A 12,947-nucleotide genomic window follows, 5' to 3' on the forward strand; every position below is an offset into this window, starting at 1 on the left:
AAAACTATGAATCATAGACAAGTAAAAATGAAATTGCTTTAGCCGGGAATCAAACCCGGGTCAACTGCTTGGAAGGCATCTATGCTAACCACTATACCACCAACGCTTCACTTGTTGCAATAATCTTGAAATTAATTGACAAAGACAACCATGAATCATTAACAAGTTAAAATTAAATGTTTTTGGTGGGGATTCGAACTAGGGTCAACTGCTTTGAAGGCAGCTATGCTAACCACTGTACCACCAACGCTTCACTGATTACCATACTCTTGCATTTAATTTACAATGACAACCATGACTCATTGACAAGTAAAAATGAAATTGCGTTTGCCGGGAATTGAACCCGGGTCAAATGCTTGGAATGAAGCTATGCTAACCACTATACCACCAACGCTTCACTTGTTCCAATCATCTTGAAATTTAAATGACAATGACAACTAAAACTCATTGAAAAGAAAAATGGAATTTGCGTTGGCAGGGAATCGAACCCGGGTCAACTGCTTGGAAGGCAGCTATGCTAACCACTATACCACCAACGCTTCACTTGTTGCAATCATCTTGAATATAATTGACAAAGAAAACTATGAATCATAGACAAGTAAAAATGAAATTGCTTTAGCCGGGAATCGAACCCGGGTCAACTGCTTGGAAGGCAGCTATGCTAACCAATATACCACCAACGCTTCACTGGTTGCAATAATCTTGAAATTAATTGACAAAGACAACCATGAATCATTAACAAGTTAAAATTAAATGTTGTTGGTGGGGATTCGAACTAGGGTCAACTGCTTTGAAGGCAGCTATGCTAACCACTGTACCACCAACGCTTCACTGATTACCATACTCTTGAAATTAATTTACAATGACAACCACGATTCATTGACAAGTAAAATTGAAATTGCGTTGGCCGGGAATCGAACCCGGGTCAACTGCTTGTAAGGCAGCTATGCTAACCACTATACCACCAACGCTTCAATTGTTCCAATAATTTTGAAATTAATTGACAAAGACAACCATGAATCATTAACAAGTTAAAATTAAATGTTGTTGGTGGGGATTCGAACTAGGGTCAACTGCTTGGAAGGCAGCTATGCTAACCACTGTACCACCAACGCTTCACTGATTACCATACTCTTGCATTTAATTTACAATGACAACCATGACTCATTGACAAGTAAAAATGAAATTGCTTTAGCCGGGAATCGAACCCGGGTCAACTGCCTGGAAGGCAGCTACGCTAACCACTATACCACCAACGGTTCACTTGTTCCAATCATCTTGAAATTTAAATGACAATGACAACTAAAACTCATTGAAAAGAAAAAGGGAATTTGCGTTGGCCGGGAATCGAACCCGGGTCAACTGCTTGGAAGGCAGCTATGCTAACCACTATACCACCAACGCTTCACTTGTTGCAATCATCTTGAATATAATTGACAAAGAAAACTATGAATCATAGACAAGTAAAAATGAAATTGCTTTAGCCGGGAATCAAACCCGGGTCAACTGCTTGGAAGGCAGCTATGCTAACCAATATACCACCAACGCTTCACTGGTTGCAATAATCTTGAAATTAATTGACAAAGACAACCATGAATCCTTAACAAGTAAAAATTAAATTTTGTTGGACGGGATTCGAACCAGGGTTAACTGCTTGGAAGGCAGCTATGCTAACCACTGTACCACCAACGCTTCATTTCGTACCATACTCTTGCATTTAATTGACAATGACAACCATGATTAATTGACATGTAAAATTGAACTTGCGTTGGCCGGGAATCGAACCCGGGTCAACTGCTTGGAAGGCAGGTATGCTAACCACTATACCAGCAACGCTTCATTTGTTCCAATAATTTTGAAATTAATTGACAAAGTCAACCATGAATCATAGACAAGTAAAAATGAAATTGCTTTAGCCGGGAATCGAACCCGGGTCAAATGCTTGGAAGGCAGCTATGCTAACCAATATACCACCAACGCTTCACTGGTTGCAATAATCTTGAAATTAATTGACAAAGACAACCATGAATCATTAACAGGTAAAAATTAAATTTTGTTGGTCGGGAATCAAACCCGGGTCAACTGCTTGGAAGGCAGCTTGCTAACCACTGTACCACCAACGCTTCACTTCTTACTATACTCTTGCATTTAATTGAAAATGACAACCATGATTCATTGACAAGTGAAATTGAAATTGCGTTGGCCGGGAATCTAACCCGGGTCAACTGCTTCGAAGGCAGCTATGCTAACCACTATACCACAAACGCTTCACTTGGTCCAATCATCTTGAAATTAAATGATATTGACAACTAAAACTCATTGAAAAGAAAAAGAGAATTTGCGTTGGCCGGGAATCGAACCCGGGTCAACTGCTTGGGAAGCAGCTATGCTAACCACTATACCACCAACGCTTCACTAGTTGCAATAATCTTGAATATAATTGACAAAGAAAACTAAGAATCATAGACAAGTAAAAATGAAATTGCTTTAGCCGGGAATCGAACCCGGGTCAACTGCTTGGAAGGCAGCTATGCTTACCACTATACCACCAACGCTTCACATGTTCCAATCATCTTGAAATTAATTGACAACTAAAACTCATTAAAAAGTAAAAGGGCATTTGCGTTGGCCGGGAATCGAACCCGGGTCAACTGCTTGGAAGGCAGCTATGCTTACCACTATACCACCAACGCTTCACTTATTTCAATCATCTTGAAATAAATTGACGATGACAACTAAAACACAATAAAAAGTAAAAGGGAATATGTGTTGCCCGGGAATCGAACCCGGGTCAACTGCCTGGAAGGCAGCTACGCTAACCACTATACCACCAACGCTTCACTTGTTCCAATCATCTTGAAATTTAAATGACAATGACAACTAAAACTCATTGAAAAGAAAAAGGGAATTTGCGTTGGCCGGGAATAGAACCCGGGTCAACTGCTTGGAAGGCAGCTATGCTAACCACTATACCGCCAACGCTTCACTTGTTGCAATCATCTTGAATATAATTGACAAAGAAAACTATGAATCATAGACAAGTAAAAATGAAATTGCTTTAGCCGGGAATCAAACCCGGGTCAACTGCTTGGAAGGCAGCTATGCTAACCAATATTCCACCAACGCTTCACTGGTTGCAATAATCTTGAAATTAATTGACAAAGACAACCATGAATCCTTAACAAGTAAAAATTAAATTTTGTTGGACGGGATTCGAACCAGGGTTAACTGCTTGGAAGGCAGCTATGCTAACCACTGTACCACCAACGCTTCATTTCTTACCATACTCTTGCATTTAATTGACAATGACAACCATGATTCATTGACATGTAAAATTGAACTTGCGTTGGCCGGGAATCGAACCCGGGTCAACTGCCTGGAAGGCAGGTATGCTAACCACTATACCAGCAACGCTTCATTTGTTCCAATAATTTTGAAATTAATTGACAAAGACAACCATGAATCATAGACAAGTAAAAATGAAATTGCTTTAGCCGGGAATCGAACCCGGGTCAACTGCTTGGAAGGCAGCTTTGCTAACCACTATACCACCAACGCTTCACTTGTTGCAATCATCTTGAATATAATTGACAAAGAAAACTATGAATCACAGAAAAGTAAAAATGAAATTGCTTAAGCCGGGAATCGAACAAGGGTCAACTGCTTGGAAGGGAGCTATGCTAACCACTATACCACCAACGCTTCACTTGTTGCAATAATCTTGAATTTAATTGACAAAGACAACCATGAATCATTAACAAGTAAAAATTAAATTTTGTTGGTCGGGATTCGAACCAGTGTTAACTGCTTGGAAGACAGCTATGCTAACCACTGTACCACCAACGCTTCATTTCTTACCATACTCTTGCATTTAATTGACAATGACAACCATGATTCATTGACAAGTAAAATTAAAATTGCGTTGGCCGGGAATCGAACCCGGGTCAACTGCTTGGAATACAGCTATGCTAACCACTATACCACCAACTCTTCAATTGTTCCAATAATTTTGAACTTAATTGACAAAGACAAACATGAATCATTAGCAAGTTAAAATTAAATGTTGTTGGTGGGGAATCGAACCCGGGTCAACTGCTTGGAAGGCAGCTTGCTAATCACTGTACCACCAACGCTTCACTGATTACCATACTCTTGCATTTAATTGAAAATGACAACCATGATTCATTGACAAGTGAAATTGAAATTGCGTTGGCCGGGAATCGAACCCGGGTCAACTGCTTGGAAGGCAGCTATGCTAACCACTATACCACCAACGCTTCATTTGTTTCAATCACCTTGAAATTAAATAACAATGACAACTAAAACTCATTGAAAAGAAAAAGAGAATTTGCGTTGGCCGGGAATCGAACCCGGGTCAACTGCTTGGGAAGCAGCTATGCTAACTACTATACCACCAACGCTTCACTAGTTGCAATAATCTTGAATATAATTGACAAAGAAAACTAAGAATCATAGACAAGTAAAAATGAAATTGCTTTAGCCGGGAATCGAACCCGGGTCAACTGCTTGGAAGGCAGCTATGCTTACCACTATACCACCAACGCTTCACTTGTTCCAATCATCTTGAAATTAATTGACAACTAAAACTCATTAAAAAGTAAAAGGGCATTTGCGTTGGCCGGGAATCGAACCCGGGTCAACTGCTTGGAAGGCAGCTATGCTTACCACTATACCACCAACGCTTCACTTGTTTCAATAATCTTGAAATATATTTACGATGACAACTAAAACACATTAAAAAGTAAAAGGGAATATGTGTTGGCAGGGAATAGAACCCGGGTCAACTGCTTGGAAGGCAGCTATGCTAACCAGTATACCACCAACGCTTCACTTGTTGCAATAATCTTGAAATTAATTGAAAATGACAGCCATGAATCCTTGACAAGTAAAAAGGAATTTGCGTTGGCCGGGAATAGAACCCGGGTCAACTGCTTGAAAGGCAGCTATGTTAACCACTATACCACCAACGCTTCACTTGTTGCAATAATCTTGAAATTAATTGAAAATGACAGCCATGAATCCTTGACAAGTAAAAATGAAATTGCGTTTGCCGGGAATTGAACCCGGGTCAACTGCTTGGAAGGCAGCTATGCTAACCACTATACCACCAACGCTTCACTTGTTCCAATCATCTTGAAATTCAAATGACAATGACAACTAAAACTCATTGAAAAGAAAAAGGGAATTTGCGTTGGCCGGGAATCGAACACGGGTCAACTGCTTGAAAGGCAGCTATGCTAACCACTATACCACCAACGCTTCCCTTGTTGCAATCATCTTGAATATAATCGACAAAGAAAACTATGAATCATAGACAAGTAAAAATGAAATTGCTTTAGCCGGGAATCGAACCCGTGTCAACTGCTTGGATGTCAGCTATGCTACCCAATATACCACCAACGCTTCACTGGTTGCAATAATCTTGAAATTAATTGACAAAGACAACCATGAATCATTAACAAGTTAAAATTAAATGTTGTTGGTGGGGATTCGAACTAGTGTCAACTGCTTGGAAGGCAGCTATGCTAACCACTGTACCACCAACGCTTCACTGATTACCATACTCTTGCATTTAATTTACAATGACAACCATGACTAATTGACAAGTAAAAATGAAATTGCGTTGGCCGGGAATTGAACCCGGGTCAACTGCTTGGAAGGCAGCTATGCTAACCACTATACCACCAACGCTTCACTTGTTCCAATCATCTTGAATATAATTGACAAAGAAAACTATGAATCATAGACAAGTAAAAATAAAATTGCTTTAGCCGGGAGTCGAACCCAGGTAAACTGCTTGGATGGCAGCTATGCTACCCAATATACCACCAACGCTTCACTGGTTGCAATAATCTTGAAATTAATTGACAAAGACAACCATGAATCATTAACAAGTTAAAATTAAATGTTGTTGGTGGGGATTCGAACTACGTTCAACTGCTTGGAAGGCAGCTATGCTAACCACTGTACCACCAACGCTTCACTGATTACCATACTCTTGCATTTAATTTACAATGACAACCATGACTAATTGACAAGTAAAAATGAAATTGCGTTGGCCGGGAATCGAACCCGGGTCAACTGCTTGGAAGGCAGCTATGCTAACCACTATACCACCAACGATTCACTTGTTCCAATCATCTTGAAATTTAAATGACAATGACAACTAAAACTCATTGAAAAGAAAAAGGGAATTTGCGTTGGCCGGGAATCGAACCCGTGTCAACTGCTTGGAAGGCAGCTATGCTAACCACTATACCACCAACGCTTCACTTGTTGCAATCATCTTGAATATAATTGACAAAGAAAACTTTGAATCATAGACAAGTAAAAATGAAATTGCTTTAGCCGGGAATCGAACCCGGGTCAACTGCTTGGAAGGCAGCTATGCTAACCAATATACCACCAACGCTTCACTGGTTGCAATAATCATGAAATTAATTGACAAAGACAACCATGAATCCTTAACAAGTGAAATTTAAATTTTGTTGGTCGGGATTCGAACCAGGGTTAACTGCTTGGAAGGCAGCTATGCTAACCATTGTACCACCAACGCTTCATTTCTTACCATACTCTTGCATTTAATTGACAATGACAACCATGATTCAATGACAAGTAAAATTGAAATTGCGTTGGCCGGGAATCGAACCCGGGTCAACTGCTTGTAAGGCAGCTATGCTAACCACTATACCACCAACGCTTCAATTGTTCCAATAATTTTGAAATTAATTGACAACGACAACCATGAATCATTAACAAGTTAAAATTAAATGTTGTTGGTGGGGATTCGAACTAGGGTCAACTGCTTGGAAGGCAGCTATGCTAACCACTGTACCACCAACGCTTCACTGATTACCATACTCTTGCATTTAATTTACAATGACAACCATGACTCATTGACAAGTAAAAATGAAATTGCGTTGCCCGGGAATCGAACCCGGGTCAACTGCCTGGAAGGCAGCTATGCTAACCACGATACCACCAACGCTTCACTTGTTCCCATCATCTTGAAATTTAAATGACAATGACAACTAAAACTCATTGAAAAGAAAAAGGGAATTTGCGTTGGCCGGGAATCGAACCCGGGTCAACTGCTTGAAAGGCAGCTATGCTAACCACTATACCACCAACGCTTCACTTGTTGCAATCATCTTGAATATAATTGACAAAGAAAACTATGAATCATAGACAAGTAAAAATGAAATTGCTTTAGCCGGGAATCAAACCCGGGTCAACTGCTTGGAAGGCAGCTATGCTAACCAATATACCACCAACGCTTCCCTGGTTGCAATAATCTTGAAATTAATTGATAAAAACAACCATGAATCCTTAACAAGTAAAAATTAAATTTTGATGGTCGGGATTCGAACCAGGGTTAACTGCTTGGAAGGCAGCTATGCTAACCACTGTACCACCAACGCTTCATTTCTTACCATACTCTTGCATTTAATTGACAATGACAACCATGATTCATTGACATGTAAAATTGAACTTGCGTTGGCCGGGAATCGAACCCGTGTAAACTGCTTGGAAGGCAGGTATGCTAACCACTATACCAGCAACGCTTCATTTGTTCCAATAAATTTGAAATTAATTGACAAAGACAACCATGAATCATAGACAAGTAAAAATGAAATTGCTTTAGCCGGGAATCGAACCCGGGTCAACTGCTTGGAAGGCAGCTATGCTAACCACTATACCACCAACTCTTTAATTGTTCCAATAATTTTGAACTTAATTGACAAAGACAAACATGAATCATTAACAAGTTAAAATTAAATGTTGTTGGTGGGGAATCGAACCCGGGTCAACTGCTTGGAAGGCAGCTATGCTAACCACTATACCACCAACGATTCACTTGTTCCAATCATCTTGAAATTTAAATGACAATGACAACTAAAACTCATTGAAAAGAAAAAGGGAATTTGCGTTGACCGGGAATCGAACCCGGGTCAACTGCTTGGGAAGCAGCTATGCTAACCACTATACCACCAACGCTTCACTAGTTGCAATAATCTTGAATATAATTGACAAAGAAAACTATGAATAATAGACAAGTAAAAATTAAATTGCTTTAGCCGGGAATCGAACCCGGGTCAACTGCTTGGAAGGCAGCTATGCTTACCACTATACCACCAACGCTTCACTTATTTCAATCATCTTGAAATAAATTGACGATGACAACTAAAACACAATAAAAAGTAAAAGGGAATATGTGTTGCCCGGGAATGGAACCCGGGTCAACTGCCTGGAAGGCAGCTACGCTAACCACTATACCACCAACGCTTCACTTGTTCCAATCATCTTGAAATTTAAATGACAATGACAACTAAAACTCATTGAAAAGAAAAAGGGAATTTGCGTTGGCCGGGAATAAAACCCGGGTCAACTGCTTGGAAGGCAGCTATGCTAACCACTATACCACCAACGCTTCACTTGTTGCAATCATCTCGAATATAATTGACAAAGAAAACTATGAATCATAGACAAGTAAAAATGAAATTGCTTTAGCCGGGAATCAAACCCGGGTCAACTGCTTGGAAGGCAGCTATGCTAACCAATATACCACCAACGCTTCACTGGTTGCAATAATCTTGAAATTAATTGACAAAGACAACCATGAATCCTTAACAAGTAAAAATTAAATTTTGTTGGACGGTATTCGAACCAGGGTTAACTACTTGTAAGGCAGCTATGCTAACCACTGTACCACCAACGCTTCATTTCTTACCATACTCTTGCATTTAATTGGCAATGACAACCATGATTCATTGACATGTAAAATTGAACTTGCGTTGGCCGGTAATCGAACCCGGGTCAACTGCTTGGAAGGCAGGTATGCTAACCACTATAGCAGCAACGCTTCATTTGTTCCAATAATTTTGAAGTTAATTGACAAAGACAACCATGAATCATAGACAAGTAAAAATGAAATTGCTTTAGCCGGGAATCGAACCCGGGTCAAATGCTTGGAAGGCAGCTATGCTAACCAATATACCACCAACGCTTCACTGGTTGCAATAATCTTGAAATTAATTGACAAAGACAACCATGAATCATTAACAGGTAAAAATTAAATTTTGTTGGTCGGGAATCAAACCCGGGTCAACTGCTTGGAAGGCAGCTTGCTAACCACTGTACCACCAACGCTTCACTTCTTACTATACTCTTGCATTTAATTGAAAATGACAACCATGATTCATTGACAAGTGAAATTGAAATTGCGTTGGCCGGGATTCGAACCCGGGTCAACTGCTTGGAAGGCAGCTATGCTAACCACTATACCACCAACGCTTCACTTGTTCCAATCATCTTGAAATTAAATGACAATGACAACTAAAACTCATTGAAAAGAAAAAGGGAATTTGCGTTGGCCGGGAATCAAACCCGGGTCAACTGCTTGGGAAGCAGCTATGCTAACCACTATACCACCAACGCTTCACTAGTTGCAATAATCTTGAATATAATTGAGAAAGAAAACTAAGAATCATAGACAAGTAAAAATGAAATTGCTTTAGCCGGGAATCGAACCCGGGTCAACTGCTTGGAAGGCAGCTATGCTTACCACTATACCACCAACGCTTCACTTGTTCCAATCATCTTGAAATTAATTGACAACTAAAACTCATTAAAAAGCAAAAGTGCATTTGCGTTGGCCGGGAATCGAACCCGGGTCAACTGCTTGGAAGGCAGCTATGCTTACCACTATACCACCAACGCTTCACTTATTTCAATCATCTTGAAATAAATTGACGATGACAACTAAAACACAATAAAAAGTAAAAGGGAATATGTGTTGGCGGGGAATCGGACCCGGGTCAGCTGCTTGGAAGGCAGCTATGCTAACCACTATACCACCAACGCTTCACTGGTTGCAATAATCTTGAAATTAATTGAAAATGACAGCCATGAAACCTTCACAAGTAAAAAGGAATTTGCATTGGCCGGAAATAGAACCCGGGTCAACTGCTTGGAAGGCAGCTATGCTAACCACTATACCACCAACGCTTCACTTGTTGCAATCATCTTGAATATAATTGACAAAGAAAACTATGAATCATAGACAAGTAAAAATTAAATTGCTTTAGCCGGGAATCGAACCTGGGTCAACTGCTTGGAAGTCAGCTATGCTAACCACTATACCACCAACGCTTTACTTGTTGCAATCATCTTGAATATAATTGACAAAGAAAACTACGAATCACAGAAAAGTAAAAATGAAATTGCTTTAGCCGGGAATCGAACCCGGGTCAACTGCTTGGAAGGCAGCTATGCTAACCACTATACCACCAACGCTTCACTTGTTGCAATAATCTTGAAATTAATTGAAAAAGACAACCATGAATCATTAACAAGTAAAAATTAAATTTTGTTGGTCGGGATTCGAACCAGTGTTAACTGCTTGGAAGACAGCTATTCTAACCACTGTACCACCAACGCTTCACTTGTTCCAATCATCTTGAAATTAATTGACAACTAAAACTCATTAAAAAGTAAAAGTGCATTTGCGTTGGCCGGGAATCGAACCCGGGTCAACTGCTTGGAAGGCAGCTATGCTTACCACTATACCACCAACGCTTCACTTATTTCAATCATCTTGAAATAAATTGACGATGACAACTAAAACACAATAAAAAGTAAAAGGGAATATGTGTTGGCATGGAATCGAACCCGGGTCAACTGCTTGGAAGGCAGCTATGCTAACCACTATACCACCAAAGCTTTACTTGTTGCAATCATCTTGAATATAATTGACAAAGAAAACTATGAATCACAGAGAAGTAAAAATGAAATTGCTTTAGCCGGGAATCGAACCCGGGTCAACTGCTTGGAAGGCAGCTATGCTAACCAATATACCACCAACGCTTCACTGGTTGCAATAATCTTGAAATTAATTGACAAAGACAACCATGAATCATTAACAGGTAAAAATTAAATTTTGTTGGTCGGGAATCAAACCCGGGTCAACTGCTTGGAAGGCAGTTTGCTAACCACTGTACCACCAACGCTTCACTTCTTACTATACTCTTGCATTTAATTGAAAATGACAACCATGATTCATTGACAAGTGAAATTGAAATTGCGTTGGCCGGGAATCGAACCCGGGTCAACTGCTTGGAAGGCAGCTATGCTAACCACTATACCACCAACGCTTCACTTGTTCCAATCATCTTGAAATTAAATGACAATGACAACTAAAAGTCATTGAAAAGAAAAAGGGAATTTGCGTTGGCCGGGAATCGAACCCGGGTCAACTGCTTGGAAGGCAGCTATGCTTACCACTATACCACCAACGCTTCACTTGTTTCAATAATCTTGAAATATATTTACGATGACAACTAAAACACATTAAAAAGTAAAAGGGAATATGTGTTGGCAGGGAATAGAACCCGGGTCAACTGCTTGGAAGGCAGCTATGCTAACCAGTATACCACCAACGCTTCACTTGTTGCAATAATCTTGAAATTAATTGAAAATGACCGCCATGAATCCTTGACAAGTAAAAAGGAATTTGCGTTGGCCGGGAATAGAACCCGGGTCAACTGCTTGAAAGGCAGCTATGTTAACCACTATACCACCAACGCTTCACTTGTTGCAATAATCTTGAAATTAATTGAAAATGACAGCCATGAATCCTTGACAAGTAAAAATGAAATTGCGTTTGCCGGGAATTGAACCCGGGTCAACTGCTTGGAAGGCAGCTATGCTAACCACTATACCACCAACGCTTCACTTGTTCCAATCATCTTGAAATTTAAATGACAATGACAACTAAAACTCATTGAAAAGAAAAAGGGAATTTGCGTTGGCCGGGAATCGAACACGGGTCAACTGCTTGAAAGGCAGCTATGCTAACCACTATACCACCAACGCTTCCCTTGTTGCAATCATCTTGAATATAATTGACAAAGAAAACTATGAATCATAGACAAGTAAAAATGAAATTGCTTTAGCCGGGAATCGAACCCGTGTCAACTGCTTGGATGTCAGCTATGCTACCCAATATACCACCAACGCTTCACTGGTTGCAATAATCTTGAAATTAATTGACAAAGACAACCATGAATCATTACTAAGTTAAAATTAAATGTTGTTGGTGGGGATTCGAACTAGTGTCAACTGCTTGGAAGGCAGCTATGCTAACCACTGTACCACCAACGCTTCACTGATTACCATACTCTTGCATTTAATTTACAATGACAACCATGACTAATTGACAAGTAAAAATGAAATTGCGTTGGCCGGGAATTGAACCCGGGTCAACTGCTTGGAAGGCAGCTATGCTAACCACTATACCACCAACGCTTCACTTGTTCCAATAATCTTGAATATAATTGACAAAGAAAACTATGAATCATAGACAAGTAAAAATAAAATTGCTTTAGCCGGGAATCGAACCCAGGTAAACTGCTTGAATGGCAGCTATGCTACCCAATATACCACCAACGCTTCACTGGTTGCAATAATCTTGAAATTAATTGACAAAGACAACCATGAATCATTAACAAGTTAAAATTAAATGTTGTTGGTGGGGATTCGAACTACGTTCAACTGCTTGGAAGGCAGCTATGCTAACCACTGTACCACCAACGCTTCACTGATTACCATACTCTTGCATTTAATTTACAATGACAACCATGACTAATTGACAAGTAAAAATGAAATTGCGTTGGCCGGGAATCGAACCCGGGTCAACTGCTTGGAAGGCAGCTATGCTAACCACTATACCACCAACGATTCACTTGTTCCAATCATCTTGAAATTTAAATGACAATGACAACTAAAACTCATTGAAAAGAAAAAGGGAATTTGCGTTGGCCGGGAATCGAACCCGTGTCAACTGCTTGGAAGGCAGCTATGCTAACCATTATACCACCAACGCTTCACTTGTTGCAATCATCTTGAATATAATTGACAAAGAAAAC

The 12,947-nt window shown here is 39.9% G+C and overlaps 41 non-coding genes across 41 annotated transcripts; all 41 read right to left on the minus strand.

Moving 5' to 3' along the window:
* Window positions 1-467: 467 nt before the first annotated feature.
* Window positions 468-539, minus strand: Trnag-ucc. Its single transcript has one exon. It is a non-coding gene; the product is annotated as a tRNA-Gly (tRNA).
* A 72-nt stretch (window positions 540-611) lies between these two features.
* Window positions 612-683, minus strand: Trnag-ucc. The gene has a single exon. It is a non-coding gene; the product is annotated as a tRNA-Gly (tRNA).
* Window positions 684-899: 216 nt separating this feature from the next.
* Window positions 900-971, minus strand: Trnav-uac. Its single transcript has one exon. It is a non-coding gene; the product is annotated as a tRNA-Val (tRNA).
* Window positions 972-1,332: 361 nt separating this feature from the next.
* On the minus strand, window positions 1,333-1,404 carry Trnag-ucc. Its single transcript has one exon. It is a non-coding gene; the product is annotated as a tRNA-Gly (tRNA).
* Window positions 1,405-2,195: 791 nt separating this feature from the next.
* Trnar-ucg lies at window positions 2,196-2,267 on the minus strand. Its single transcript has one exon. It is a non-coding gene; the product is annotated as a tRNA-Arg (tRNA).
* A 72-nt stretch (window positions 2,268-2,339) lies between these two features.
* On the minus strand, window positions 2,340-2,411 carry Trnag-ccc. The gene has a single exon. It is a non-coding gene; the product is annotated as a tRNA-Gly (tRNA).
* Window positions 2,412-2,483: 72 nt separating this feature from the next.
* On the minus strand, window positions 2,484-2,555 carry Trnag-ucc. The gene has a single exon. It is a non-coding gene; the product is annotated as a tRNA-Gly (tRNA).
* Window positions 2,556-2,621: 66 nt separating this feature from the next.
* Window positions 2,622-2,693, minus strand: Trnag-ucc. The gene has a single exon. It is a non-coding gene; the product is annotated as a tRNA-Gly (tRNA).
* Window positions 2,694-3,486: 793 nt separating this feature from the next.
* On the minus strand, window positions 3,487-3,558 carry Trnag-ucc. Its single transcript has one exon. It is a non-coding gene; the product is annotated as a tRNA-Gly (tRNA).
* A 647-nt stretch (window positions 3,559-4,205) lies between these two features.
* Trnag-ucc lies at window positions 4,206-4,277 on the minus strand. Its single transcript has one exon. It is a non-coding gene; the product is annotated as a tRNA-Gly (tRNA).
* A 72-nt stretch (window positions 4,278-4,349) lies between these two features.
* Trnag-ccc lies at window positions 4,350-4,421 on the minus strand. Its single transcript has one exon. It is a non-coding gene; the product is annotated as a tRNA-Gly (tRNA).
* A 72-nt stretch (window positions 4,422-4,493) lies between these two features.
* On the minus strand, window positions 4,494-4,565 carry Trnag-ucc. The gene has a single exon. It is a non-coding gene; the product is annotated as a tRNA-Gly (tRNA).
* A 66-nt stretch (window positions 4,566-4,631) lies between these two features.
* Trnag-ucc lies at window positions 4,632-4,703 on the minus strand. Its single transcript has one exon. It is a non-coding gene; the product is annotated as a tRNA-Gly (tRNA).
* A 216-nt stretch (window positions 4,704-4,919) lies between these two features.
* Trnae-uuc lies at window positions 4,920-4,991 on the minus strand. The gene has a single exon. It is a non-coding gene; the product is annotated as a tRNA-Glu (tRNA).
* A 72-nt stretch (window positions 4,992-5,063) lies between these two features.
* On the minus strand, window positions 5,064-5,135 carry Trnag-ucc. The gene has a single exon. It is a non-coding gene; the product is annotated as a tRNA-Gly (tRNA).
* Window positions 5,136-5,208: 73 nt separating this feature from the next.
* Trnae-uuc lies at window positions 5,209-5,280 on the minus strand. The gene has a single exon. It is a non-coding gene; the product is annotated as a tRNA-Glu (tRNA).
* A 360-nt stretch (window positions 5,281-5,640) lies between these two features.
* Trnag-ucc lies at window positions 5,641-5,712 on the minus strand. The gene has a single exon. It is a non-coding gene; the product is annotated as a tRNA-Gly (tRNA).
* Window positions 5,713-6,072: 360 nt separating this feature from the next.
* Window positions 6,073-6,144, minus strand: Trnag-ucc. The gene has a single exon. It is a non-coding gene; the product is annotated as a tRNA-Gly (tRNA).
* Window positions 6,145-6,217: 73 nt separating this feature from the next.
* Trnag-ucc lies at window positions 6,218-6,289 on the minus strand. Its single transcript has one exon. It is a non-coding gene; the product is annotated as a tRNA-Gly (tRNA).
* Window positions 6,290-6,361: 72 nt separating this feature from the next.
* On the minus strand, window positions 6,362-6,433 carry Trnag-ucc. The gene has a single exon. It is a non-coding gene; the product is annotated as a tRNA-Gly (tRNA).
* A 216-nt stretch (window positions 6,434-6,649) lies between these two features.
* On the minus strand, window positions 6,650-6,721 carry Trnav-uac. The gene has a single exon. It is a non-coding gene; the product is annotated as a tRNA-Val (tRNA).
* Window positions 6,722-7,082: 361 nt separating this feature from the next.
* Window positions 7,083-7,154, minus strand: Trnae-uuc. The gene has a single exon. It is a non-coding gene; the product is annotated as a tRNA-Glu (tRNA).
* Window positions 7,155-7,658: 504 nt separating this feature from the next.
* On the minus strand, window positions 7,659-7,728 carry Trnag-ucc. The gene has a single exon. It is a non-coding gene; the product is annotated as a tRNA-Gly (tRNA).
* Window positions 7,729-7,947: 219 nt separating this feature from the next.
* On the minus strand, window positions 7,948-8,019 carry Trnag-ccc. The gene has a single exon. It is a non-coding gene; the product is annotated as a tRNA-Gly (tRNA).
* A 72-nt stretch (window positions 8,020-8,091) lies between these two features.
* Trnag-ucc lies at window positions 8,092-8,163 on the minus strand. The gene has a single exon. It is a non-coding gene; the product is annotated as a tRNA-Gly (tRNA).
* Window positions 8,164-8,380: 217 nt separating this feature from the next.
* On the minus strand, window positions 8,381-8,452 carry Trnag-ucc. The gene has a single exon. It is a non-coding gene; the product is annotated as a tRNA-Gly (tRNA).
* A 791-nt stretch (window positions 8,453-9,243) lies between these two features.
* Trnag-ucc lies at window positions 9,244-9,315 on the minus strand. Its single transcript has one exon. It is a non-coding gene; the product is annotated as a tRNA-Gly (tRNA).
* A 72-nt stretch (window positions 9,316-9,387) lies between these two features.
* On the minus strand, window positions 9,388-9,459 carry Trnag-ccc. Its single transcript has one exon. It is a non-coding gene; the product is annotated as a tRNA-Gly (tRNA).
* Window positions 9,460-9,531: 72 nt separating this feature from the next.
* On the minus strand, window positions 9,532-9,603 carry Trnag-ucc. The gene has a single exon. It is a non-coding gene; the product is annotated as a tRNA-Gly (tRNA).
* Window positions 9,604-9,669: 66 nt separating this feature from the next.
* Trnag-ucc lies at window positions 9,670-9,741 on the minus strand. Its single transcript has one exon. It is a non-coding gene; the product is annotated as a tRNA-Gly (tRNA).
* Window positions 9,742-10,245: 504 nt separating this feature from the next.
* On the minus strand, window positions 10,246-10,317 carry Trnag-ucc. The gene has a single exon. It is a non-coding gene; the product is annotated as a tRNA-Gly (tRNA).
* A 210-nt stretch (window positions 10,318-10,527) lies between these two features.
* Trnag-ucc lies at window positions 10,528-10,599 on the minus strand. Its single transcript has one exon. It is a non-coding gene; the product is annotated as a tRNA-Gly (tRNA).
* A 216-nt stretch (window positions 10,600-10,815) lies between these two features.
* On the minus strand, window positions 10,816-10,887 carry Trnag-ucc. The gene has a single exon. It is a non-coding gene; the product is annotated as a tRNA-Gly (tRNA).
* A 215-nt stretch (window positions 10,888-11,102) lies between these two features.
* On the minus strand, window positions 11,103-11,174 carry Trnastop-uca. Its single transcript has one exon. It is a non-coding gene; the product is annotated as a tRNA-Gly (tRNA).
* A 72-nt stretch (window positions 11,175-11,246) lies between these two features.
* Trnag-ucc lies at window positions 11,247-11,318 on the minus strand. Its single transcript has one exon. It is a non-coding gene; the product is annotated as a tRNA-Gly (tRNA).
* Window positions 11,319-11,534: 216 nt separating this feature from the next.
* Window positions 11,535-11,606, minus strand: Trnag-ucc. The gene has a single exon. It is a non-coding gene; the product is annotated as a tRNA-Glu (tRNA).
* Window positions 11,607-11,678: 72 nt separating this feature from the next.
* On the minus strand, window positions 11,679-11,750 carry Trnag-ucc. The gene has a single exon. It is a non-coding gene; the product is annotated as a tRNA-Gly (tRNA).
* A 73-nt stretch (window positions 11,751-11,823) lies between these two features.
* Trnae-uuc lies at window positions 11,824-11,895 on the minus strand. The gene has a single exon. It is a non-coding gene; the product is annotated as a tRNA-Glu (tRNA).
* A 360-nt stretch (window positions 11,896-12,255) lies between these two features.
* Trnag-ucc lies at window positions 12,256-12,327 on the minus strand. Its single transcript has one exon. It is a non-coding gene; the product is annotated as a tRNA-Gly (tRNA).
* A 360-nt stretch (window positions 12,328-12,687) lies between these two features.
* On the minus strand, window positions 12,688-12,759 carry Trnag-ucc. The gene has a single exon. It is a non-coding gene; the product is annotated as a tRNA-Gly (tRNA).
* Window positions 12,760-12,832: 73 nt separating this feature from the next.
* On the minus strand, window positions 12,833-12,904 carry Trnae-uuc. The gene has a single exon. It is a non-coding gene; the product is annotated as a tRNA-Gly (tRNA).
* Window positions 12,905-12,947: the final 43 nt, after the last annotated feature.

Source organism: Nematostella vectensis, chromosome 4 (genome assembly GCF_932526225.1).
Source record: "Nematostella vectensis chromosome 4, jaNemVect1.1, whole genome shotgun sequence".
NCBI lineage: Eukaryota > Metazoa > Cnidaria > Anthozoa > Actiniaria > Edwardsiidae > Nematostella > Nematostella vectensis.